A 16976-nucleotide genomic window follows, 5' to 3' on the forward strand; every position below is an offset into this window, starting at 1 on the left:
AAAAAAAAATGAAAGAAAAAGAAATTTTAAAAATCTTGTAAAATAAAAAAAAATAAAAGCAGTGATAAATTAGAAAAAAATTTAAAGCAACAGTATAGCTGATACATAAATCAATCACAGACACAGAAGAGCAAAACTGATCCTAGGTAACAAGAGCAGAATAGCTACTGTGACAAAAGCAGCTCAGTAATGGCACAAAGCAAAGACAGGAGGATCAAGGGACAACACCGGGCTGCAGAAACAACTCCAACTATCTTCAACTATTTGATCTGTGACAAAGTGGTCAAAAACTCACTTGAGGAAAGACAACCTCTAACAAAAAATTAGGAAAATTGGCTATCCACATGCAGAAGACTGAATCTCAGCCCGTATCTTTTACCATATACAAAATTAAAATCAAAATGCATCAGAGAACTAGATGTTCCAACAGGAACATTTAACCTGCTGGGAGATAGAACAGGTAAGCCTTAAAGTCAAAGGCGAAGGCAAGGTCTTTATGAACAACAAGGCTGAGAAGGAACAAATGACATCATATTAAATTTAAAAAGGTCTGCACAGCAAAAACAACCAACAAAGGGAAGAGACAACATACAGAAGGAAGAAAAATTCTGCCAGTGATTAAGGACTAACATTCAGAATATACAAAGAACTCAAAAAATATAGATCCCCAAAACAAAAATAGAAGACTCAATCAAACAATGGGAAAACAAATAAACAAAGAGCTACAAATGGCCAATAAATATATGAAGTGCTCAACATTACTGGCCATTAGAGCAGAGCAAATTAAAACGACACTGAGATTTCATCTTAACCTAGAAAGAATGGCTATCATCAAGAAACTAAGTAATAACAAGATTCTGGAAAGGTTATGTGGGGATAAAAAGAACCTTTCTACATTACTGGTAAGAATGTAATCTATGGAAATCAGCATGGAGATTCCTTGAAAAACTAAAAATAGGAAATTGCTTTGACCCAGATACTCCCCTTCTAAGAATCTCCCCCAAAGAGTTACAGGCATCATGTTACCATGATACAGCACACGCATGCTCACATTTACGGCACCACAACTCACAACTGCTAAATCTTGGGAGCAGCCTACATGTCCATCAGCAGATGAACGGAAAAGAAAACGTGATGCTTACACACAATCAAGGGCTACTCTGCCAGAGAGAAAGATAAACTCGAATCATTTCTAGGAAAATGGATGAAACTTGAGATCATTAATGTTAAGTGAAATAAATCAGACACACAAGCTTAAATAGCGCATGTTTTTTCTTACACGAGAAACTCAAATTATAAACGAAGAGCAAAAGAAAAGACAGATAAGGGGAAGTAAGGAGATGGGTCTCTGTCAAACGGGAAGTGCAGCAAGAGCTGGAGGGAGTCAGGAGAGAAGGAAAGAGGGATAAAGGAAGCAAAGAGCTGCCCACGCACATGTCCCAACTCCTCACAGGGAATGTAAACATTATGGAATGTAAATATGCTACTAAAACTAAAACAAATACTTCCTCTGAGTAAAAAGACATCATAATCTGTAACATGGCAGCAGGAAAAGTGCTTATTTTTCATATCTTCAAGAACAGTGAAGGACAATGAACATGCAAAGGTGTGACTTTCACCTATTCAGTCTTTGTTTTCCTTTTACTGTATTTCATACCCAAAGCTCACAGAAACAGAGAGCAATAAATCAAATTTAAGTACAAAAAAAACAATCACTAATGCTTTCATAACCCCAGAAAATGAGATCAATGACTCACCTGACTATCATGGGAAAAAAAGAGGCTGGGAAAACTGGGGCTAATGACCACCAACCGAAGAAAGAATATGGTCATGTTTCTCAAAACTCAAATTATTAATAAAATTGATACTATGGCAAAATGATTGATTTTCTGGTAAAACATAAATGTATCAAATTTACTGAAGAACAGACTGAAAAAGTAAACAGACCAATAAGCATGTTAAAAGCAAGAACTCTCTCCTCTGCCCACTTAGCAGGCATGGATCAAGTCAAATTCACACTCAAAATCCTCCAGACCTTTTAAGAAATATCTCATGCATAGGTTCTTTGAATGTGTACAGACCACACATCATAATGAAAGGTTCAAAACAGACATGCAAATTATTGTGTGGAATACCTAGGCAGACAACTGCTGTCCCCAACAAACAAAATACTCTCACAGTTCAACAAATGACACGTATCACAGTGGTGAAACTGACAAAGTAAATGAGCAAGGGCCTCACAAGAGGAACAAAATGGTCAGTAAACATTAAGAAATACTCATCACTTAATATTTTTAAAACAGGATGGTATATCCCCTTCCCAAGTCGGCCAAGATGTGAGACCAACAACAGGGATCAATGACAGTGATGAAAAGAAAATGTCACTCACACAGCCTTTCTGGGCAGACAATGTGGAATGGCCTCATGGAATCTTTTTTGGGAAATTTGGCAATGTTCATCAATTACAATGTCGCTTCCTCCCAAAAATTTCACCTCAGGGAACTTATTCTAAAGAACATTATCGTAAGTACACATAACTGTGTCTCAGAAAAGTCCCCTTTGCAAGATTTAAACAAGGCATTATACCAACAGGACTGGAAGGTGAAGGGCAGCTCTGCAAGGTGAGGTGGACCCTGCTGAGGCCCGCCTCCTAGCTGCTCGGGCCAAATCCCAACTGGCCAGGGCCTGGTCACACAGGAAACAGCAAAGTAAAATCTCCAAGGGTATATACACGCAGAAGTTTGTTACATTTTTTTTTCTTTTAGTTATTGAAAAACTCATAAAACATGGTGTCATTTTAATTTTTGATAGTAAAGACATATTCATTAAAAACCTTGATATAGTCATTAAACTGCTTAAATGCCTAATATAAGGACTGGAGCACAAAAGTCACTCAGAACAAAAGCAAATTCCTGAGTTTGATTCCTACTACCCCCTCCAAAAAAGTCACTCAGGAAATAAATAGGCGCTTATATAAAACAAAATTACATCCATGTTGTAAAATTCCTTACACATCCTTTTTTCTTCAAAATGTAATTTCCTCTTTAGATTTACATATATCGAGAGCAAAGATGATCTGGTCTTTGTTGTCTACCACCCTTGCATTTTGCACAATTATTTGAAAAGAAATCCTTTGAACTGGATATAGAGAACAGTGCCCTAAATAACTTTGCTATTCCAAAACGAAATCATCAAAATTAATTTGTAGTTGGAAAACCAAGAAATTAGTTATCTGGGGTGAATGTCACAGTTACCACCCCTTTTCGTAGTAGCAGAGGAAAGGACCACATGAAATCCCATTTGCGAACTTTATGTACCTCATTTTTTTAAATTTCTGTGTACATCTTAAAAGCAAAGTACATCTATCTGTATCCCCTCTGGCAAGAAAAACAGACAGCAACACAGAGGATATAGCTATCATTATATTATTCTGGTTCAATAACTAAAATGTGTAGCTTCATATTAATTCCCTAAGAAAGTGGCATTCAGAACAACCCACTGCCAACACAGAAAATTCTATTCAAGAAATAAAGTCCACATTACATACTTGCATGGACACAAACCATGTTTGATGTCAGTACTGTAATTCCTCTCACTTAAAAATAGGCCACAGTCCATTTTCTAAGCTCCAACTTTAGACATCTTAAAATGTATTAAACAAAGTGGCTTTCAAATGAGTATGAAAAGAAATTCTGCCTCGAGTGATTAACTGTAAGCCTATGGTTCTGTTTTCTGCTAAATCTCCAAAAGCAGTGGTGGTTCGTCCAAGAAAGGATGTTTTAATCAGAATGCTTTAATTTATAGTGATACTGATGTCTCATCTGACCAGCAGATCCTAAGGCAATTGAATAACCATAAATTTCACATGACTAGGTAGAAACAGCCTAAGCTCTTGAGCCCCCAGATGTGTGGCCAACAGGGGGTGACTGCCTGTGGAGGCTTAAATCATCTTCTAGACAAGGACCACTGATGAAATCTAACTTACTGAGACTCATGGATTTGCACAACTCTCAAAAGAATGCACGGTCCACCCACTAACAAATGGTGACCCAAATGGTAAAGGTTCACATTCTTTGTCTTAAGCAGAAATAGTCCGTTGTTTAAATGTGCTACACACAAAGCACTGTTCTGCTGAGCCACTGAAACAAAGATAAACACCAATTCTTATCCTAGCTAAACAGTCCACATTTGGACTTTGCTATTTTACCTGAGTACTAGTGTATGTTAAAAAGTCTGATAAGTTTTCTGAACACTGATAACTGCAATTCCACAAGATAGTAAACAGCGTGTGTTTCCCCATAATCTCCCCTATCAATAGAAGCTGTCTCAGTAATTAATTCAAGGAGAAATGGAACTTCACCCTCAGTCAAAATAATAAACTTGCTGATCAGAACGCCTAGATTTGCAAGCAGGAATAATAGGTAAACCAAGGAGCCTAGACTCAGACCGAGGAGGCAATTTACAGACAGCATGCCTTGAAAATGCGGCAGAACTGCATTAACCAAACTCAACAGCCATCTTGAAACACATAGGCGAATAAATATTTGGTCAGCTTTATCCCTTAAAAATCATGGCAGGTTCTGTGCCTACCTGGTGGCAGTTAATAGCGATTCTCTTGCCATTTTATACTTAAGCCTCTTCCTTCCCCTTTCTCTTCCATCTGGCGTCCAAACCCCCACCCCCACACTCTCTCTCTCTCTCTCTCTCTCTCTCTCTCTCTCTCTCTCTCACACACACACACACACACACACACACACACACACACACAAAATGGCCCCGTATAAAGTGTATCATGCACACAACATGTAATTGCTGAAGTACAGGAATAACATGCAAAAAACAAAAAAGCAGCAGCGTTGAAATGAAGAAATAAACATTCACTACACTGCACTTAACTCCCATCTTACATGAATCCACCTCTTACAGGACCTCTTGGAGACTTTCATTTGCTTCTAGTCACTTGCTTTATTCTTTTTCCTAAGAAACAGCTTTTGTGAACCAGTACTGTTATTCATTTTATTTTTATTATCTAATGCCCTAGTTTACAAAGACGTGAAACACACTTTGTCCCAGAACTGCTCTGAAGAGACAAAGGGGTCTGCTCTTCCACAATGGATTCCTAATATCATCAAACTTAAACATTGTGATAAACTTTGACACAGAGCTCAACGAGTACCAATTTCTAATTCAACAGCTGTACTTCAAAACTCCAGAACCCGCAAAGCCAAACAAGAGTGACAGGTTCATCAGCACAGAATGCTAAAAGGGATTCTGTAAAACCATAATCTCAGTAAAATGTCCTGCACCTCCACCAGAAGAGCACTTTGTGGATATTCAACCACTACAACAATGATTTACAAAGGAATAAATTAACTCTGCCTGGGTTTGCACTCCAAGTGTACCTTAAACTCAGGCGAAGTTAACCGTTCCACATTTTGTGACTTTGCTTTTTGTACTATCAGGTTAAAAAATGGAGTAAACTATGCAAAACAAGTTAAAGGTTTCACATGTAAAAGACAGAAATAATACCGAACTATATGAATTAAACTACAGTTCTCGGCCCTTTTTTAAAGGAAAAATAATTTTTTAATCTATGAAAAATAGAAATCCCTCACACAGTTTATATGCTGAACATAAAATGAGATAAAGCTACAGAATATATACATATCCATGATCTGAAACTTCTAGAAAAGTACAAGAAAAATTAATACATTCAAATTATAAAATCAACAGGTTCTCGCCACCTGTCAAGCTCCTAGTGACAAGTTTGTCACATGACTTTTGCCTGACCACGTGGGACTCTGGCCTAGGAGGCTGGTGACATGAGGAGCAGGACTCCAGTGGACAGGGCATTCTGGTGGACAAATGCCACACTCTCTAAGTGAAGGACAAGAGACTATCCAGGAAACAAACAAACACAAGCAATTAGGATTATCTTCCTGCATCCTGCAATTCCCCAGGTGCCAGCCTTCCTCTGCAGGGGAGGCTGCTCTGGGACTGCTGAGCAGCAGAGAGCTTCTGCCCTCGCCCACCTTGTCCAGAGCTGCGATCCACAGTCCTTTCCTGGTCCCAGGGTAGGGCAGCTTCTCATCTCATTCTACAGATGAAGGGGTGAAGACACACATCAGCTATCTGTCCAGTCACACTGCACATGGGAGCTGGATCTGAAGCCAAAATCTGCTTCCCCCATGCTACGACTCCCTTGTGGTGAAACTGCAATGCTGGAATTAAAGCACGTGAGTTATCAAATGGCACACAAGAGGAGGGGGCCTGAGTGCTCCGGGCCAGGGAAACATCGGACAGGAGAGTTCTTTGTTCCAAAAAAAAAAATGTGCAGGACAGAGATAGAAGGGACAGGGCCCCTGCCTGCTAGCCATCCCAGCTTTCTTCCTCATGCCTAGGATCCCAGAAACTACCAGCACTCTGACTTCTGGGACAGAATCTTTTCTCCGCTGGCTACTACCATCCACCTAGGTATTTCACAATGTATTTTCCCTTTGATTGAAAACAAATTACAGGGAACAAAAACATAAACTGTGGAGCACGGCTTTCTGACTCAACCTGAAAGCCCAACCTACGTGCTGAGTGCTACTCACAGGGTGGGCTATGGTGAGCCAGGATCACCTAACACCAGCATGTGCTGCACAGGGCAAGTACACATGGGTTTCAAAGGTTCAGTTGAAGGATGGAACCAAAAGTATCTCAGGACTAATTCTTAGGCCATTTATGTGTTTCAGAAATATTTGGGGCTACGCTGAGTTAAATAAAACAAATTACTGATGTTGATTTTTACCTGATTCTTTTTTCCTCTTTTACTGTAGTTACTACAAAATATAAAGTTACATGTGTAACCTTATTACAGCTCTCCTGAGCCTGCGCACCAAATCCTAACCCATTCCTGTGTAGCCTATGGCTTAAGAACACTTTTTATATTCTTAGGAGGTTGGAGGAAGGAAAAACAAATAAACAGAGAATATTCTGTGATAAATGAAATTACATGAAATTCAAATTATAAGTGTCCATAAAGGTCATCTTGCTCGGACACACTATCTCTGATTACTGCCCTCAGGCCAGTGAGTCAACACAGGCCGCCTGGCCTGAAAAGCCTAAAATACTTCCCATCTGGCTCTCTGCAGAAAAAGTTTGGTAAACCCCTGCCCTAGAGTTCTGCAAACAGACGTTGTCACAGGTGAAGTGGGTGGAGCCTGAGCCACGGGGGAATGAGGTTGCTGAGGATCAGGGTCCTCCTACCACCCCCACCCACAGGAGTAGCAAGAATACACTCCTTCCTGAGTCTCCCTGAATCATCGGCTCCTCCTTAGATGGCTCCAGGTGGAGTGTTCAAGGCCCCTGCTCATTTGCAGACCAGAAAAAACCAGATAGACTGGGCACCCCAAAGGCCTGCCTTCTTAGAATGAGGAGCTAGGCAACACCCATCCTCTCTTGGGAGAAATGGGAAGACGGCCAGGTGGATGGTGGACACTGGCATTCCAAACTGTGAGCTCTGAAGTTCTGTAACCTCAAGGCCTTCAAACCAAGATGAAAATAAACATGCATATTTCAATAAGTATGAGGAGGATCAGAAACCCAAGGGGGACCCCAAATACTATCCACTCAGAAACTCTAGTGACAGAGCTCTAATCAAGTTAGTCAACTGTACCAGTCTGTGTCTTTATGCAAAAAGGGGCCCAATTAAAAAAAAAAAAAAAAGTATGGCCAACTGCATGAGATTGTTATGATTATTAAATAATACATAAAGAATAAAATAATTTCTGGTTCACAGCAGACACCTGAAAAGTATTTGTTGAAAGGAGATGGGCATTCATTGAACAATTTATTAGGAGAAATGGTTATTCAAGCATTTACCCAATTGAAATTAAACTGACAAGTGGCAAACAGTAATGTTCACTACCGTGCGCCATCCTGTCATGTTGACTCAAAAGTGGCTCTCACACAGTACAATGTGTTCTTGTGACCTCAGCTTCTCACATCAAAGGAGTTACAAAGAAGCACCTTCAACAAGCACTACAGCATTTGCCTTGAGAAGATTACTAGAAGAATTTTCTATATAAAAATATATAGCTTTAGAAAAATGCCAAGTATTAAAACCAATTTTAAGGGCTGGCCAAATAGCTCAGCAGATTAAAGCACCTGCAAGCAGGCACGGTGGTCAGGGGTTTGATCCCTGGGCCTGCCTAGCAGTTCCCACCCCCCAGGGTGTGCTGAGATGGCAACTGAGACTGGGTGTGGTAGTGCACACCAGGTTGTAAACAGGAGGATCACTAAGTCCAATCCACACAGTGAGTCCCTGTACACGCTGTACGCCCTGTCCTAAATTTAAAAAATTAAAAATTTAAGTTTCTTTTAGTGTCATATATTTTTAAAAAACACTTTTATCTTATGGCAGAACTATTACGGGTTCTCTTGGTTTCCTGATGGTCAGTACAACATATAAATAGCCACGTTTCACTTTCTGCTTTATTACAAAGTCTGAATTCTAAATTTTTGTTCACATGTACCCATCAGAAAGCTTCTTAAAATTTGCATACTTTCCCCATGGTCATAACCTATGTATTCCATGTCTTGTTTTTTATTTGTATTTTATCATATATCAAACAGAAAAACTGTTAGTACCAGCATGTAAATAACAGCATTTTATTTACCAGATATCTAGCCTGCACAAATTCTCACACCAACCCATGGAGGAGGAAGTTGGCAGCTATTATAATGATCAAACAAGTCTCCATAATTCCTACTTTACACTAGCCTATGTATTTTAAAAAACTTCTAGAAAGGTAGAAAAATTACTAATATATAGACTCAGGTAAATAATGACAAAGTACCATCTTTTTCATAAAAAGGAAAAAAATTCCAAATTCAAGTCTTCATTTAGTGATTTTTTTCCCCCTTACAAAGATCTAGCATGGAAGCTATATTTGCTCACACTGAGAATGCAAAAAATGTTACAGTTTCTGCGACTCTTGCACAATCAAGAAAAAGTAACCGGTCCTGGCCCAACTCCCACTTTCACTAAACAAAGCTGAGGAATGGAGACTCCACCACATGGTAGTCAATAATCTGCAGGGTCTCCACATCCATCAATCAGGAGCAGACAGGACAAAAGTCTCACCAGCCCAGTGGGTCCCTGGTGCTGGTAAAATGTCTGAATCTCCCTCAGAGAAAGAAAGAAATGTTGTTCCATCTCCCCGTGTTCAGCTGCCCCTGCTGGAGTCTCTATCTCATCTGCTTGCACCAAAGATGCACTGAGAAATCACTGCCCACCACGGCTGGCAGGTGCTCGTCTGCCCCGTCCCCTGCTGCCCCGCAGCTCCTCCACCACCCGCATTTCTGTCATCACTTGGTCCTCTGCTCATCTCGGGAGGCCCACCCATGCCAGCAGCTCTCCTCCCATGCTCCTGCATGCATCTCCATGGCGCGGGGCAAGAGGAGTGCCAGAAACAAGCAGTCTACGGAAGTCACTGATTTCTCTGACTGCTTTACCCAGTTTTTTGCTATTATCTCATGCTGATGATTTGGTTTTTGTACTTACTCTCTCACAAGGTGACTTTGATACTGGTATTTACCTCACTGGGTTTCCTGAGAAAATCCTGGCCCTCATACTAGAGGCTGAGAATCAGTGCCCAAAACCACCTGGTAGCTGGGTGTGGTGGCACGCAACTGTAACCTAAGCACCGGGAAGGCTAAGGCAGGAGGACCACTGCAAGTGCAGGGCCAGCCTGGGCTACCTCGGGAGACCCTGTCCCAAATCAAAAATGAAAAGCTGCCTGGTGTTCTGTTTCTTTCTAGTCTGAGCTTCACAATGAATGCTACAGTGGCCTCAGACAGTGATATTGCCCCAGTGCTCACACAAACATAGTATACAAATGGAGAGATTAAAAAAAAAAAATAGAAAATACAATCACTGACTCCAAACTTTTTGCCCTGTCTAGCGCTTCCTCTAAGCATCACAGGTGAACTCAGGTGGGCCCTGAATTCATAAATAACTGACCACCTTCCAGGCCTACACTTGGCAGTGTTGACTCAGGACTTCCATGATCTTAACCTCAGCCTCAAGGTAGACTTTCACCCATACCTCACTTGATACACTCAGCACAGAGTGCTGGAAAGACTAACCAGCAATCAAGAAGCTTGGGTTTGTGCCCTGCCCCCTCTGTGGGCTTTGCTGAGTCACTCATATTTCTGCATTGAAGAACCTACAGAATGCCAGGATTCACCCAGAAATCACCTCTCAGCTTCCTACAGTTACAAACGTGATTCTCAATCTTCCGAACAAGTCCAAGTGGAAATGATATAAACATACAAAGAAATATACATACTCCTGAAAGCAAGTAGTTTCCTTAGTGGCCACTACATTAAATCAATTAAATACTCCTAGTCAGTAGAAAAAAACAAACAAAAATCTATTAATAAGGTAGTAAACCACATTAACCTGCTCAGACCAAGAAAGAACAGCATAGGAACCCATCCCTGGAGCTGGGAATGTAGCTCACTGGCAGAGACACTCCAAAATGGAGGACCACGCCTATGGACAGCAGTTTGAATGATTGCCTCCACACACACCCTGTCAACTGGCCCTCAACACACACAGCTAAACAGCAGGCATGGATTATAAACTAACTCTCTCTCTCTCTCTCTCTCTCTCTCTCTCTCTCTCTCTCTTTCTCCCTCCCTCCCTCCCTTCTCCCTCCCTTCTCCCTCCCTTCTCCCTCTTTGCCTCCCTCCCTCCCTCTTTCACACACACACACACACACACACACACAAATCACAAGTTCTAAGTCCAGTGACAAATACTAAAAACTGTATAGATACCATGAACATTAACCTTACTTTCTAAAATTCACATTCTACATAGCCCATAATCTTTCATCAACCCGGAAAATAACTGATAAGCCAATCTTCCTGTAAAACCATTAACAGATTCTGCTCTTCTGTCACCACGGTAATTTACAGAGGCTAATTTTAATCCTACCACTAAACCACTAATCCCATGACTCTACAGAATTGTCCCCAAGTTTATGTTGCTATGGTGAGCACTTTTACATTAGGAATCCACTTATTTACTAACAGTTATTTTTTTAAAGTTGCTTTGAGGAATGAGATCATATTCCTTGTCTCCAATTTTGAAAGTAAAAAGCAATTTCTGAAAAAGAAAGGCACTTACTTTAGCACCTGGGGTTGTACTGTCCTCATCACAATAACATTAATTTAAGTTATGCCGGGTGTTACTCACAGGATTATCATCATTATGCTAATGGTCATGCTAAAGTCACAGAAAGCATTGAAATGATTCATCTAAATCTGAGGGGAATATGATTATCAATGAATGATGATATTTTCTCAAACTGACAGAAAAATGTTCTTTGTGTCATGGTAATGACATAAATTATACATTGCCAAGGCAACGTGCACCACACTGCCCAGAGTTCTCTGAGCACTACCTGGCCCACCTCTCAGGGCACACAGCCCTGCCTTGGGGACAACAGGTGACTGTGCATAAATTTGCTTGCTTCCTTCCTTAAAACAGGAAAAACAATGTGATTATGTCTAAGAAGGCTCATTCAACGAGAGAGAGGCACCCCACAGCCACTCAAGGTACTAAAAATGGAGGCGGAGCTTCTGCATTAATAAACTCCTGAGACAAGCCACAAGAAGCAGGCATTGTGAATCAAAGGCAGGTCGACCTCAAAACTGAAATCCAACTTGTGTGACCAAAACATCCCCACAGCTGTTAAGGCATAAGTGTAGAAAATTCTAGAACAGCAGCACAAAAGATCAGGGAAATTCTGAAACAGACCCTGCCTATCTGTTCATTGATTCATTCTCTCAGGGGGAAAATAAGGTAAATCTTTAAGGGAGGAAACCCCGTAATTATTTGGCTGCAAGCTAAAAATCACTGAATAACCAGGAACTAAATAGTGAATGTTTTCTGACCAGCTCAGCTTCTAGCCTAATCTGGAAGCAGCCCATATCTTAACTGCTCATATTTGGCTCTGTTTTTCTGAATTAACACAATCATTCAACACTTCAGGGCAAACTATTTCCCACCAAAATTATTTCAGGAAAAGAAAAACAAGAAACTTGCTCACTTCCCTTAAGTATCAGCTGAATAAGAAGCTGCTAAAGCCACAAATAACCTCCCTGCACAAATTTCAATGCATCATTGACTGCGCTAGATTTCAAAGAACATTCTCGAATGCTGAAATAAATCAATGCCCAAGCACAGCCCCTAGTCAGTTAGTGCAATATAGGTTAAGTAGTACCATATGGCAAAGACAGACACATGTTGTCCTTTCCTGAAACAAAGGACAAAAATTCCTAAACAAATATCCCCTGCTTTAACACGGTAAAAGCCGGCTATCATAGGGGCTTCCAAATGTTAATGACACTGAAAAAATAATTTACTTCTCAGCCATTAACAAACAAACAAAAAAAAAAAACAGAGTTTTAACACAATCTCAATTTTTAAATCTCCCTGTGTGTCTTGAAAGCTGACACTGGTACTTAATCTATACACACTATCTCTTAAATGAGCAAGAAAATAGGAGGACAGCTGTATGCAGAGGGCCATGCTGACATCAGCAACTCCCCAGGGAGGGTGGGGGTGGGGGGACTCTACCTGTTTCTGGTGGAAGAAAGCACCTGCTTAATTCTGCTTGGAAACAAAACATGCTCATCTCTCACCCCAGCTTCCGATCAGCTGAGGAACTGTCTGAACCTTACAATTATATACACCGCAAATAAACGTTCACTCTGTAACTGCTTGATTAAAATGCCTGACTCAAAAAGGGAAAAAATCAACAACAAAGAGAAAGACAAAGTATCCACCAGAATAAACACCGAGTAGAAACACACAGCAAAATGTATCCAAGGTTGATGCTGTTGCTTTTAGGCGATTTTTTGCCTATTCTCCTGGGTTGTGTTTTGTTCATTACTTAACATACATTTACATGTTTGCTCTCTAAAAATAGTTGTAATTCTAATTACACTGCTTTGTAATTTTCAGTACCATTTAGACTGAAGATGAAATCCAGGTTTTTTTTGGAAAACTACTTTTAAGGCATGTTGAGGGCCACAAAATTACACTTCTTCACCCAGCTAATGTCTGCAGAGAAAAGCATTTTAATTCACACACAAACACCACAGCTTCACTCTGGCGGGGAAGGCCACAGCTGCTCAAGTCACGTGTGGCCAGATGCGGGGGATGAAGAACACAGAGCGGACAGTTACAGTTGCAACTGCCAATTTTCGCCAGTCCATGGGAAACACACTTCATTTACCTTAGCAGGAGGGCAGAGGGCACATTTATGGCCCTTATGAACACATCCACCTTAATGCCCCTTACATCATACTCCGAAATTCTACCTCCTTGGAAAACAATTCTTTTTAAAGTTAACATACTTTTTAAGGACTCGAACAAGACATTCCAAATCCATAATAAAAATCTTTGTTCTTCTTCCCATAAGGTTAAATTTACTAATGAACCCTTCACAAATGGAAATTCTGAATATGATTCCTTTCTTGAGATGTGTTTGGAACAACTTTCCAAAATATGGGAAAAGTCTAAGGTAACACAGCTTGCTTCACTTGCTAAGGAGAACCCTCCACCTACCCTCCCAAGGGCCAGAGATGCTGCAGGAAGAGCAGTAACTCAGGGTGGAGGTTAGCGCTTCACTTTAAAAAAAAAAAAAAAAAAAAGTCCTACTCCCTGACCCCCAAACTCCCTTGCTCCTGGGCCCCAGGGGAGCTGAGGACAGGGCTTCAGTGCAGATGCCTCTCCTCCCTGGCCTGCAGATACACCCCAACTCGGGGCAGCCACACTATACTTCTAACCAGTGGGTGGAAAGTCCCAGAGGGAGAAGGGGAGGGGAACTATAGCCAGCTCACCCCAGCTCAAAGGGCACCCAAACCACAGATTATCACCCCCAGGTGCCGCTCCACAATCCACATTTACACCTGTCTCCTGGACTCTCCATGTACCTCTCTGACTGGATCACACAGGGACGGATTGCAACCATCACCCAGCTTAACTTCACAAGGACTCCACATCCTAAGGCTACAGCTCCCAGAATGCAAATCCAAATGAGATGCAGGTCCCCAACACAGGAGAAGGGTCACTCCCTGGGCCCACAAGCTAAACAGAGTAATGAAATTAGTCCTTTCTGTTTCCATGTTAACAATCCTGGAAGCAAAGGTCAAAGGTGCACAGGGAAGGCCTTTTTGTAGGATGGCAAGGAGCCAATAAACAAAACTTGAGGGGAGTGCCACGCTCAGGGAAGCTCTGTGAGCACTACTCGTTAAGCAAGAGGAGGGTTACCTGAACTTTTTCCACCACTTTTACAACTTTTGAGGGGGAGGGATAAGACAGCAAAGATGCATTTTTGCAAAGACTAATTATATTCTGAACAGCTTTATCTAAGCACTAAAAGGTATAAAATTTGAAGCTAGTAAGACCTTCGCTTTTGAGGAAGGGATGTTACTGCCAATGCAGACATCTCAAATAAATTTTAGTTTCTGCTTTGTTCTCTTAGATCTATTAATTAAAATGAGGTATAACCCACATCTACTGCTGAGAAAACTGGATCTCTCCAGATAAATTTGGCCAATCAAAAACCAAAGAGAAAGCTGATATACGCTTGTCCTGCACACTTAACAGCGACGCTTTCTTCAGTCAGAAAGCTAGTCATATTATAAGCAAAATGCCACTTGTAATTAGATAATTAACATATGTTCTTCCCTCCTAAATTGAAAGTGGAATAAAAACCCAAACAGTGAACCGTCTCAAAGGTCTAAACAAGCATATTGCAAGAGGAAAGTGCACAGGCTGGGGCAGGCGCCCTCCCGCTGAACGTAATCAGCTTATATTTCAGTTTCCTATTTCTATGGCATTAAGGTATAATGCAGCTGAAACTCTAAACATAATCTCCAGTCAGACTTGAAACCACGCCCACAAAATGCTTTTTTCAAAGATTGTTTCTGGTTAATTATGAATAAAACCCATACAGAGCCTGGAAAGAAGAATAGATACAAGCCCCACAACAGGCCAATAAACTCAGTACTGGTTTTTCAAGATCCACCCATGGCTAAACTCTACTTATGATGTGAGGCTGCATTATCATTTTTCTCCAATTGGAAAGACTGGAAGCTATCTGTTATGAGTATTTATTCCTCCCTTCAAAGTATTTTTTAAAGAATCTTTTTTTCCTACATAATTGTTGCTAAGCTTAATCGCATCAAATGGTTCACTTATAAAACTCAAATATCTCCTGATAGAAACCAGCAAGCTAAATGAAGTTAAGACTTTCGTTTGTGGACATAAAGTGCTTTTAACACTGTGACCTCCTTTTTGGTTGGGCTGGGGGACTGTTTTGTATTTTAATCACTCTCATTCTATTCACTTAATTTCCATCCCTGAGACATCTTACAAAGTTAGAAATGCAGGACTTTAGAATCCCAGGAAACTTTTTATTTCTAAATTTCGTTACCTCTAAACACTGCCTCCAAATAACAATATTAAAACACTGGTGATATAAGCCATCTTCAGTATATCAGCAGTTATTATCACATCCACATCCTAAAAACGTTCTTGACCCAACATCAGTTTAGTATATTGTGCCACTTGGGAAGACAACTGTGATAAAAGCTCTCAGAAACACAAATAAGCGAATCTCCTTTCTCTCCATTCACTGTTGAAAATAGAGCTGCTACCAAGTAAACCACACTGGTGTTTTGTTTCATTAAGGCTTTGCCCCACAGTTCTGGTTAGCTTTATTACAGATGAGCCCGGGATGCTATTTTTTTTAGAATGTTAATGGGCCCTAAATGTTTCAGTACATTCAAATTAGCAACTTTAAGATAAAATCCTACTGATGAATAAGGAAACAACTAGCACCTTAACACATCAAAATTCTAAATTAATTATCAAAATGCATGTGTCTTTGGACCAGTTCAGTTTATTTGGAATCCATTCAAGATGGCTATGGGAGTCACTCCTGTGAAACTAAAGATGTCGCCACCCCCTGACTGACCCAACTGCACACACCACTGCCACCAGACTGAGCTGTATCTACTCCAATCTGACGGGGGTGGGGTAGGTGGGGGGTGTTCACGCACAATAGTGCTATGTGGTATATCCCATTCTGGCCAGTCCGTGTAAATAAGATTCAGGACTTTCGACGCCACGATTAATGAATGCAAAGGAAAATAAAGGAGGAACAAACAAATAATAAAGAGAGCCTTTTTCTTTACAAGGCAGTAGCAAGTATCCTATCAAATAGCATATGCATGCCTAGTTCCTTAAAGAAACATTCTTAAACCAAAATACTTCAATTATATTAAAAGTGTGCTTTAAAACATGATCTTAGAAAGACCCTGGTGATGTGCTATCCACTTTGCTCTTACTCTGCTCAACTTACATCCATATTTAAACTGCCCCTAGTCAAGATCCAATACTTAATGGCCGGTTCTCGGGAAATGCCTCTGTGCTGTATGTATAATTAGGGCCTGTCTGAAGTTCCTTCTGTGACTTGCTGGTTAAGTAGCACAGAGGGCACTGGGGGGGGGGTCCTGGGGCCCCGTTCTTTGTTACACAGTGGACACCTCTGGAAGGCCTGACCCGGGCCCACAAGCACATCTGGGCTTTACAAACAGTCCCTAAGACTACTTCGGCCTCCTACTTAGCACCGAGGAAACTGGTCGGGTCCCATAGGAAGGTCACAAACCAACACACGGCAGCCCCTCGCTGATATGCTCGCCCCAAGTGCCCATCGGCCTCTCCCGCCCCAAACATGCCCCTTTCAGGGGTGCAGGACCCAACTCAGGTGTGAAGACTTATGTAACCGTCCTCGGGGACCACGCCTTTCCCACCACCCAGCCTCCAGCAGAACAAAGTGAAGTTTAAAATAGAAACCAATTACCTGGCCTCCGCAGTGCCTCGGCCCCGGAGCTTGGCCGCGCCG

The 16976-nt window shown here is 41.1% G+C and overlaps 1 protein-coding gene across 6 annotated transcripts in view; it reads right to left on the reverse strand.

Annotated features, from left to right (window-relative positions):
- The window catches only part of Znf516 (zinc finger protein 516), a 120521-nt gene that overhangs the window by 99365 nt on the left and 4180 nt on the right, over positions 1-16976 (reverse strand). The window contains exon 1 of one of the 6 annotated variants that reach the window (XM_023700047.1): positions 16935-16976. The exons of the other annotated variants lie outside the window; for them this stretch is intronic. The gene's annotated coding sequence lies outside the window, so the exon portion shown is untranslated. The remainder of the gene's footprint in view (positions 1-16934) is intronic. 6 annotated transcript variants of the gene reach the window in all.

The sequence above is a fragment of the Octodon degus genome, unplaced genomic scaffold (genome assembly GCF_000260255.1).
Source record: "Octodon degus isolate 3935 unplaced genomic scaffold, OctDeg1.0 scaffold00120, whole genome shotgun sequence".
NCBI lineage: Eukaryota > Metazoa > Chordata > Mammalia > Rodentia > Octodontidae > Octodon > Octodon degus.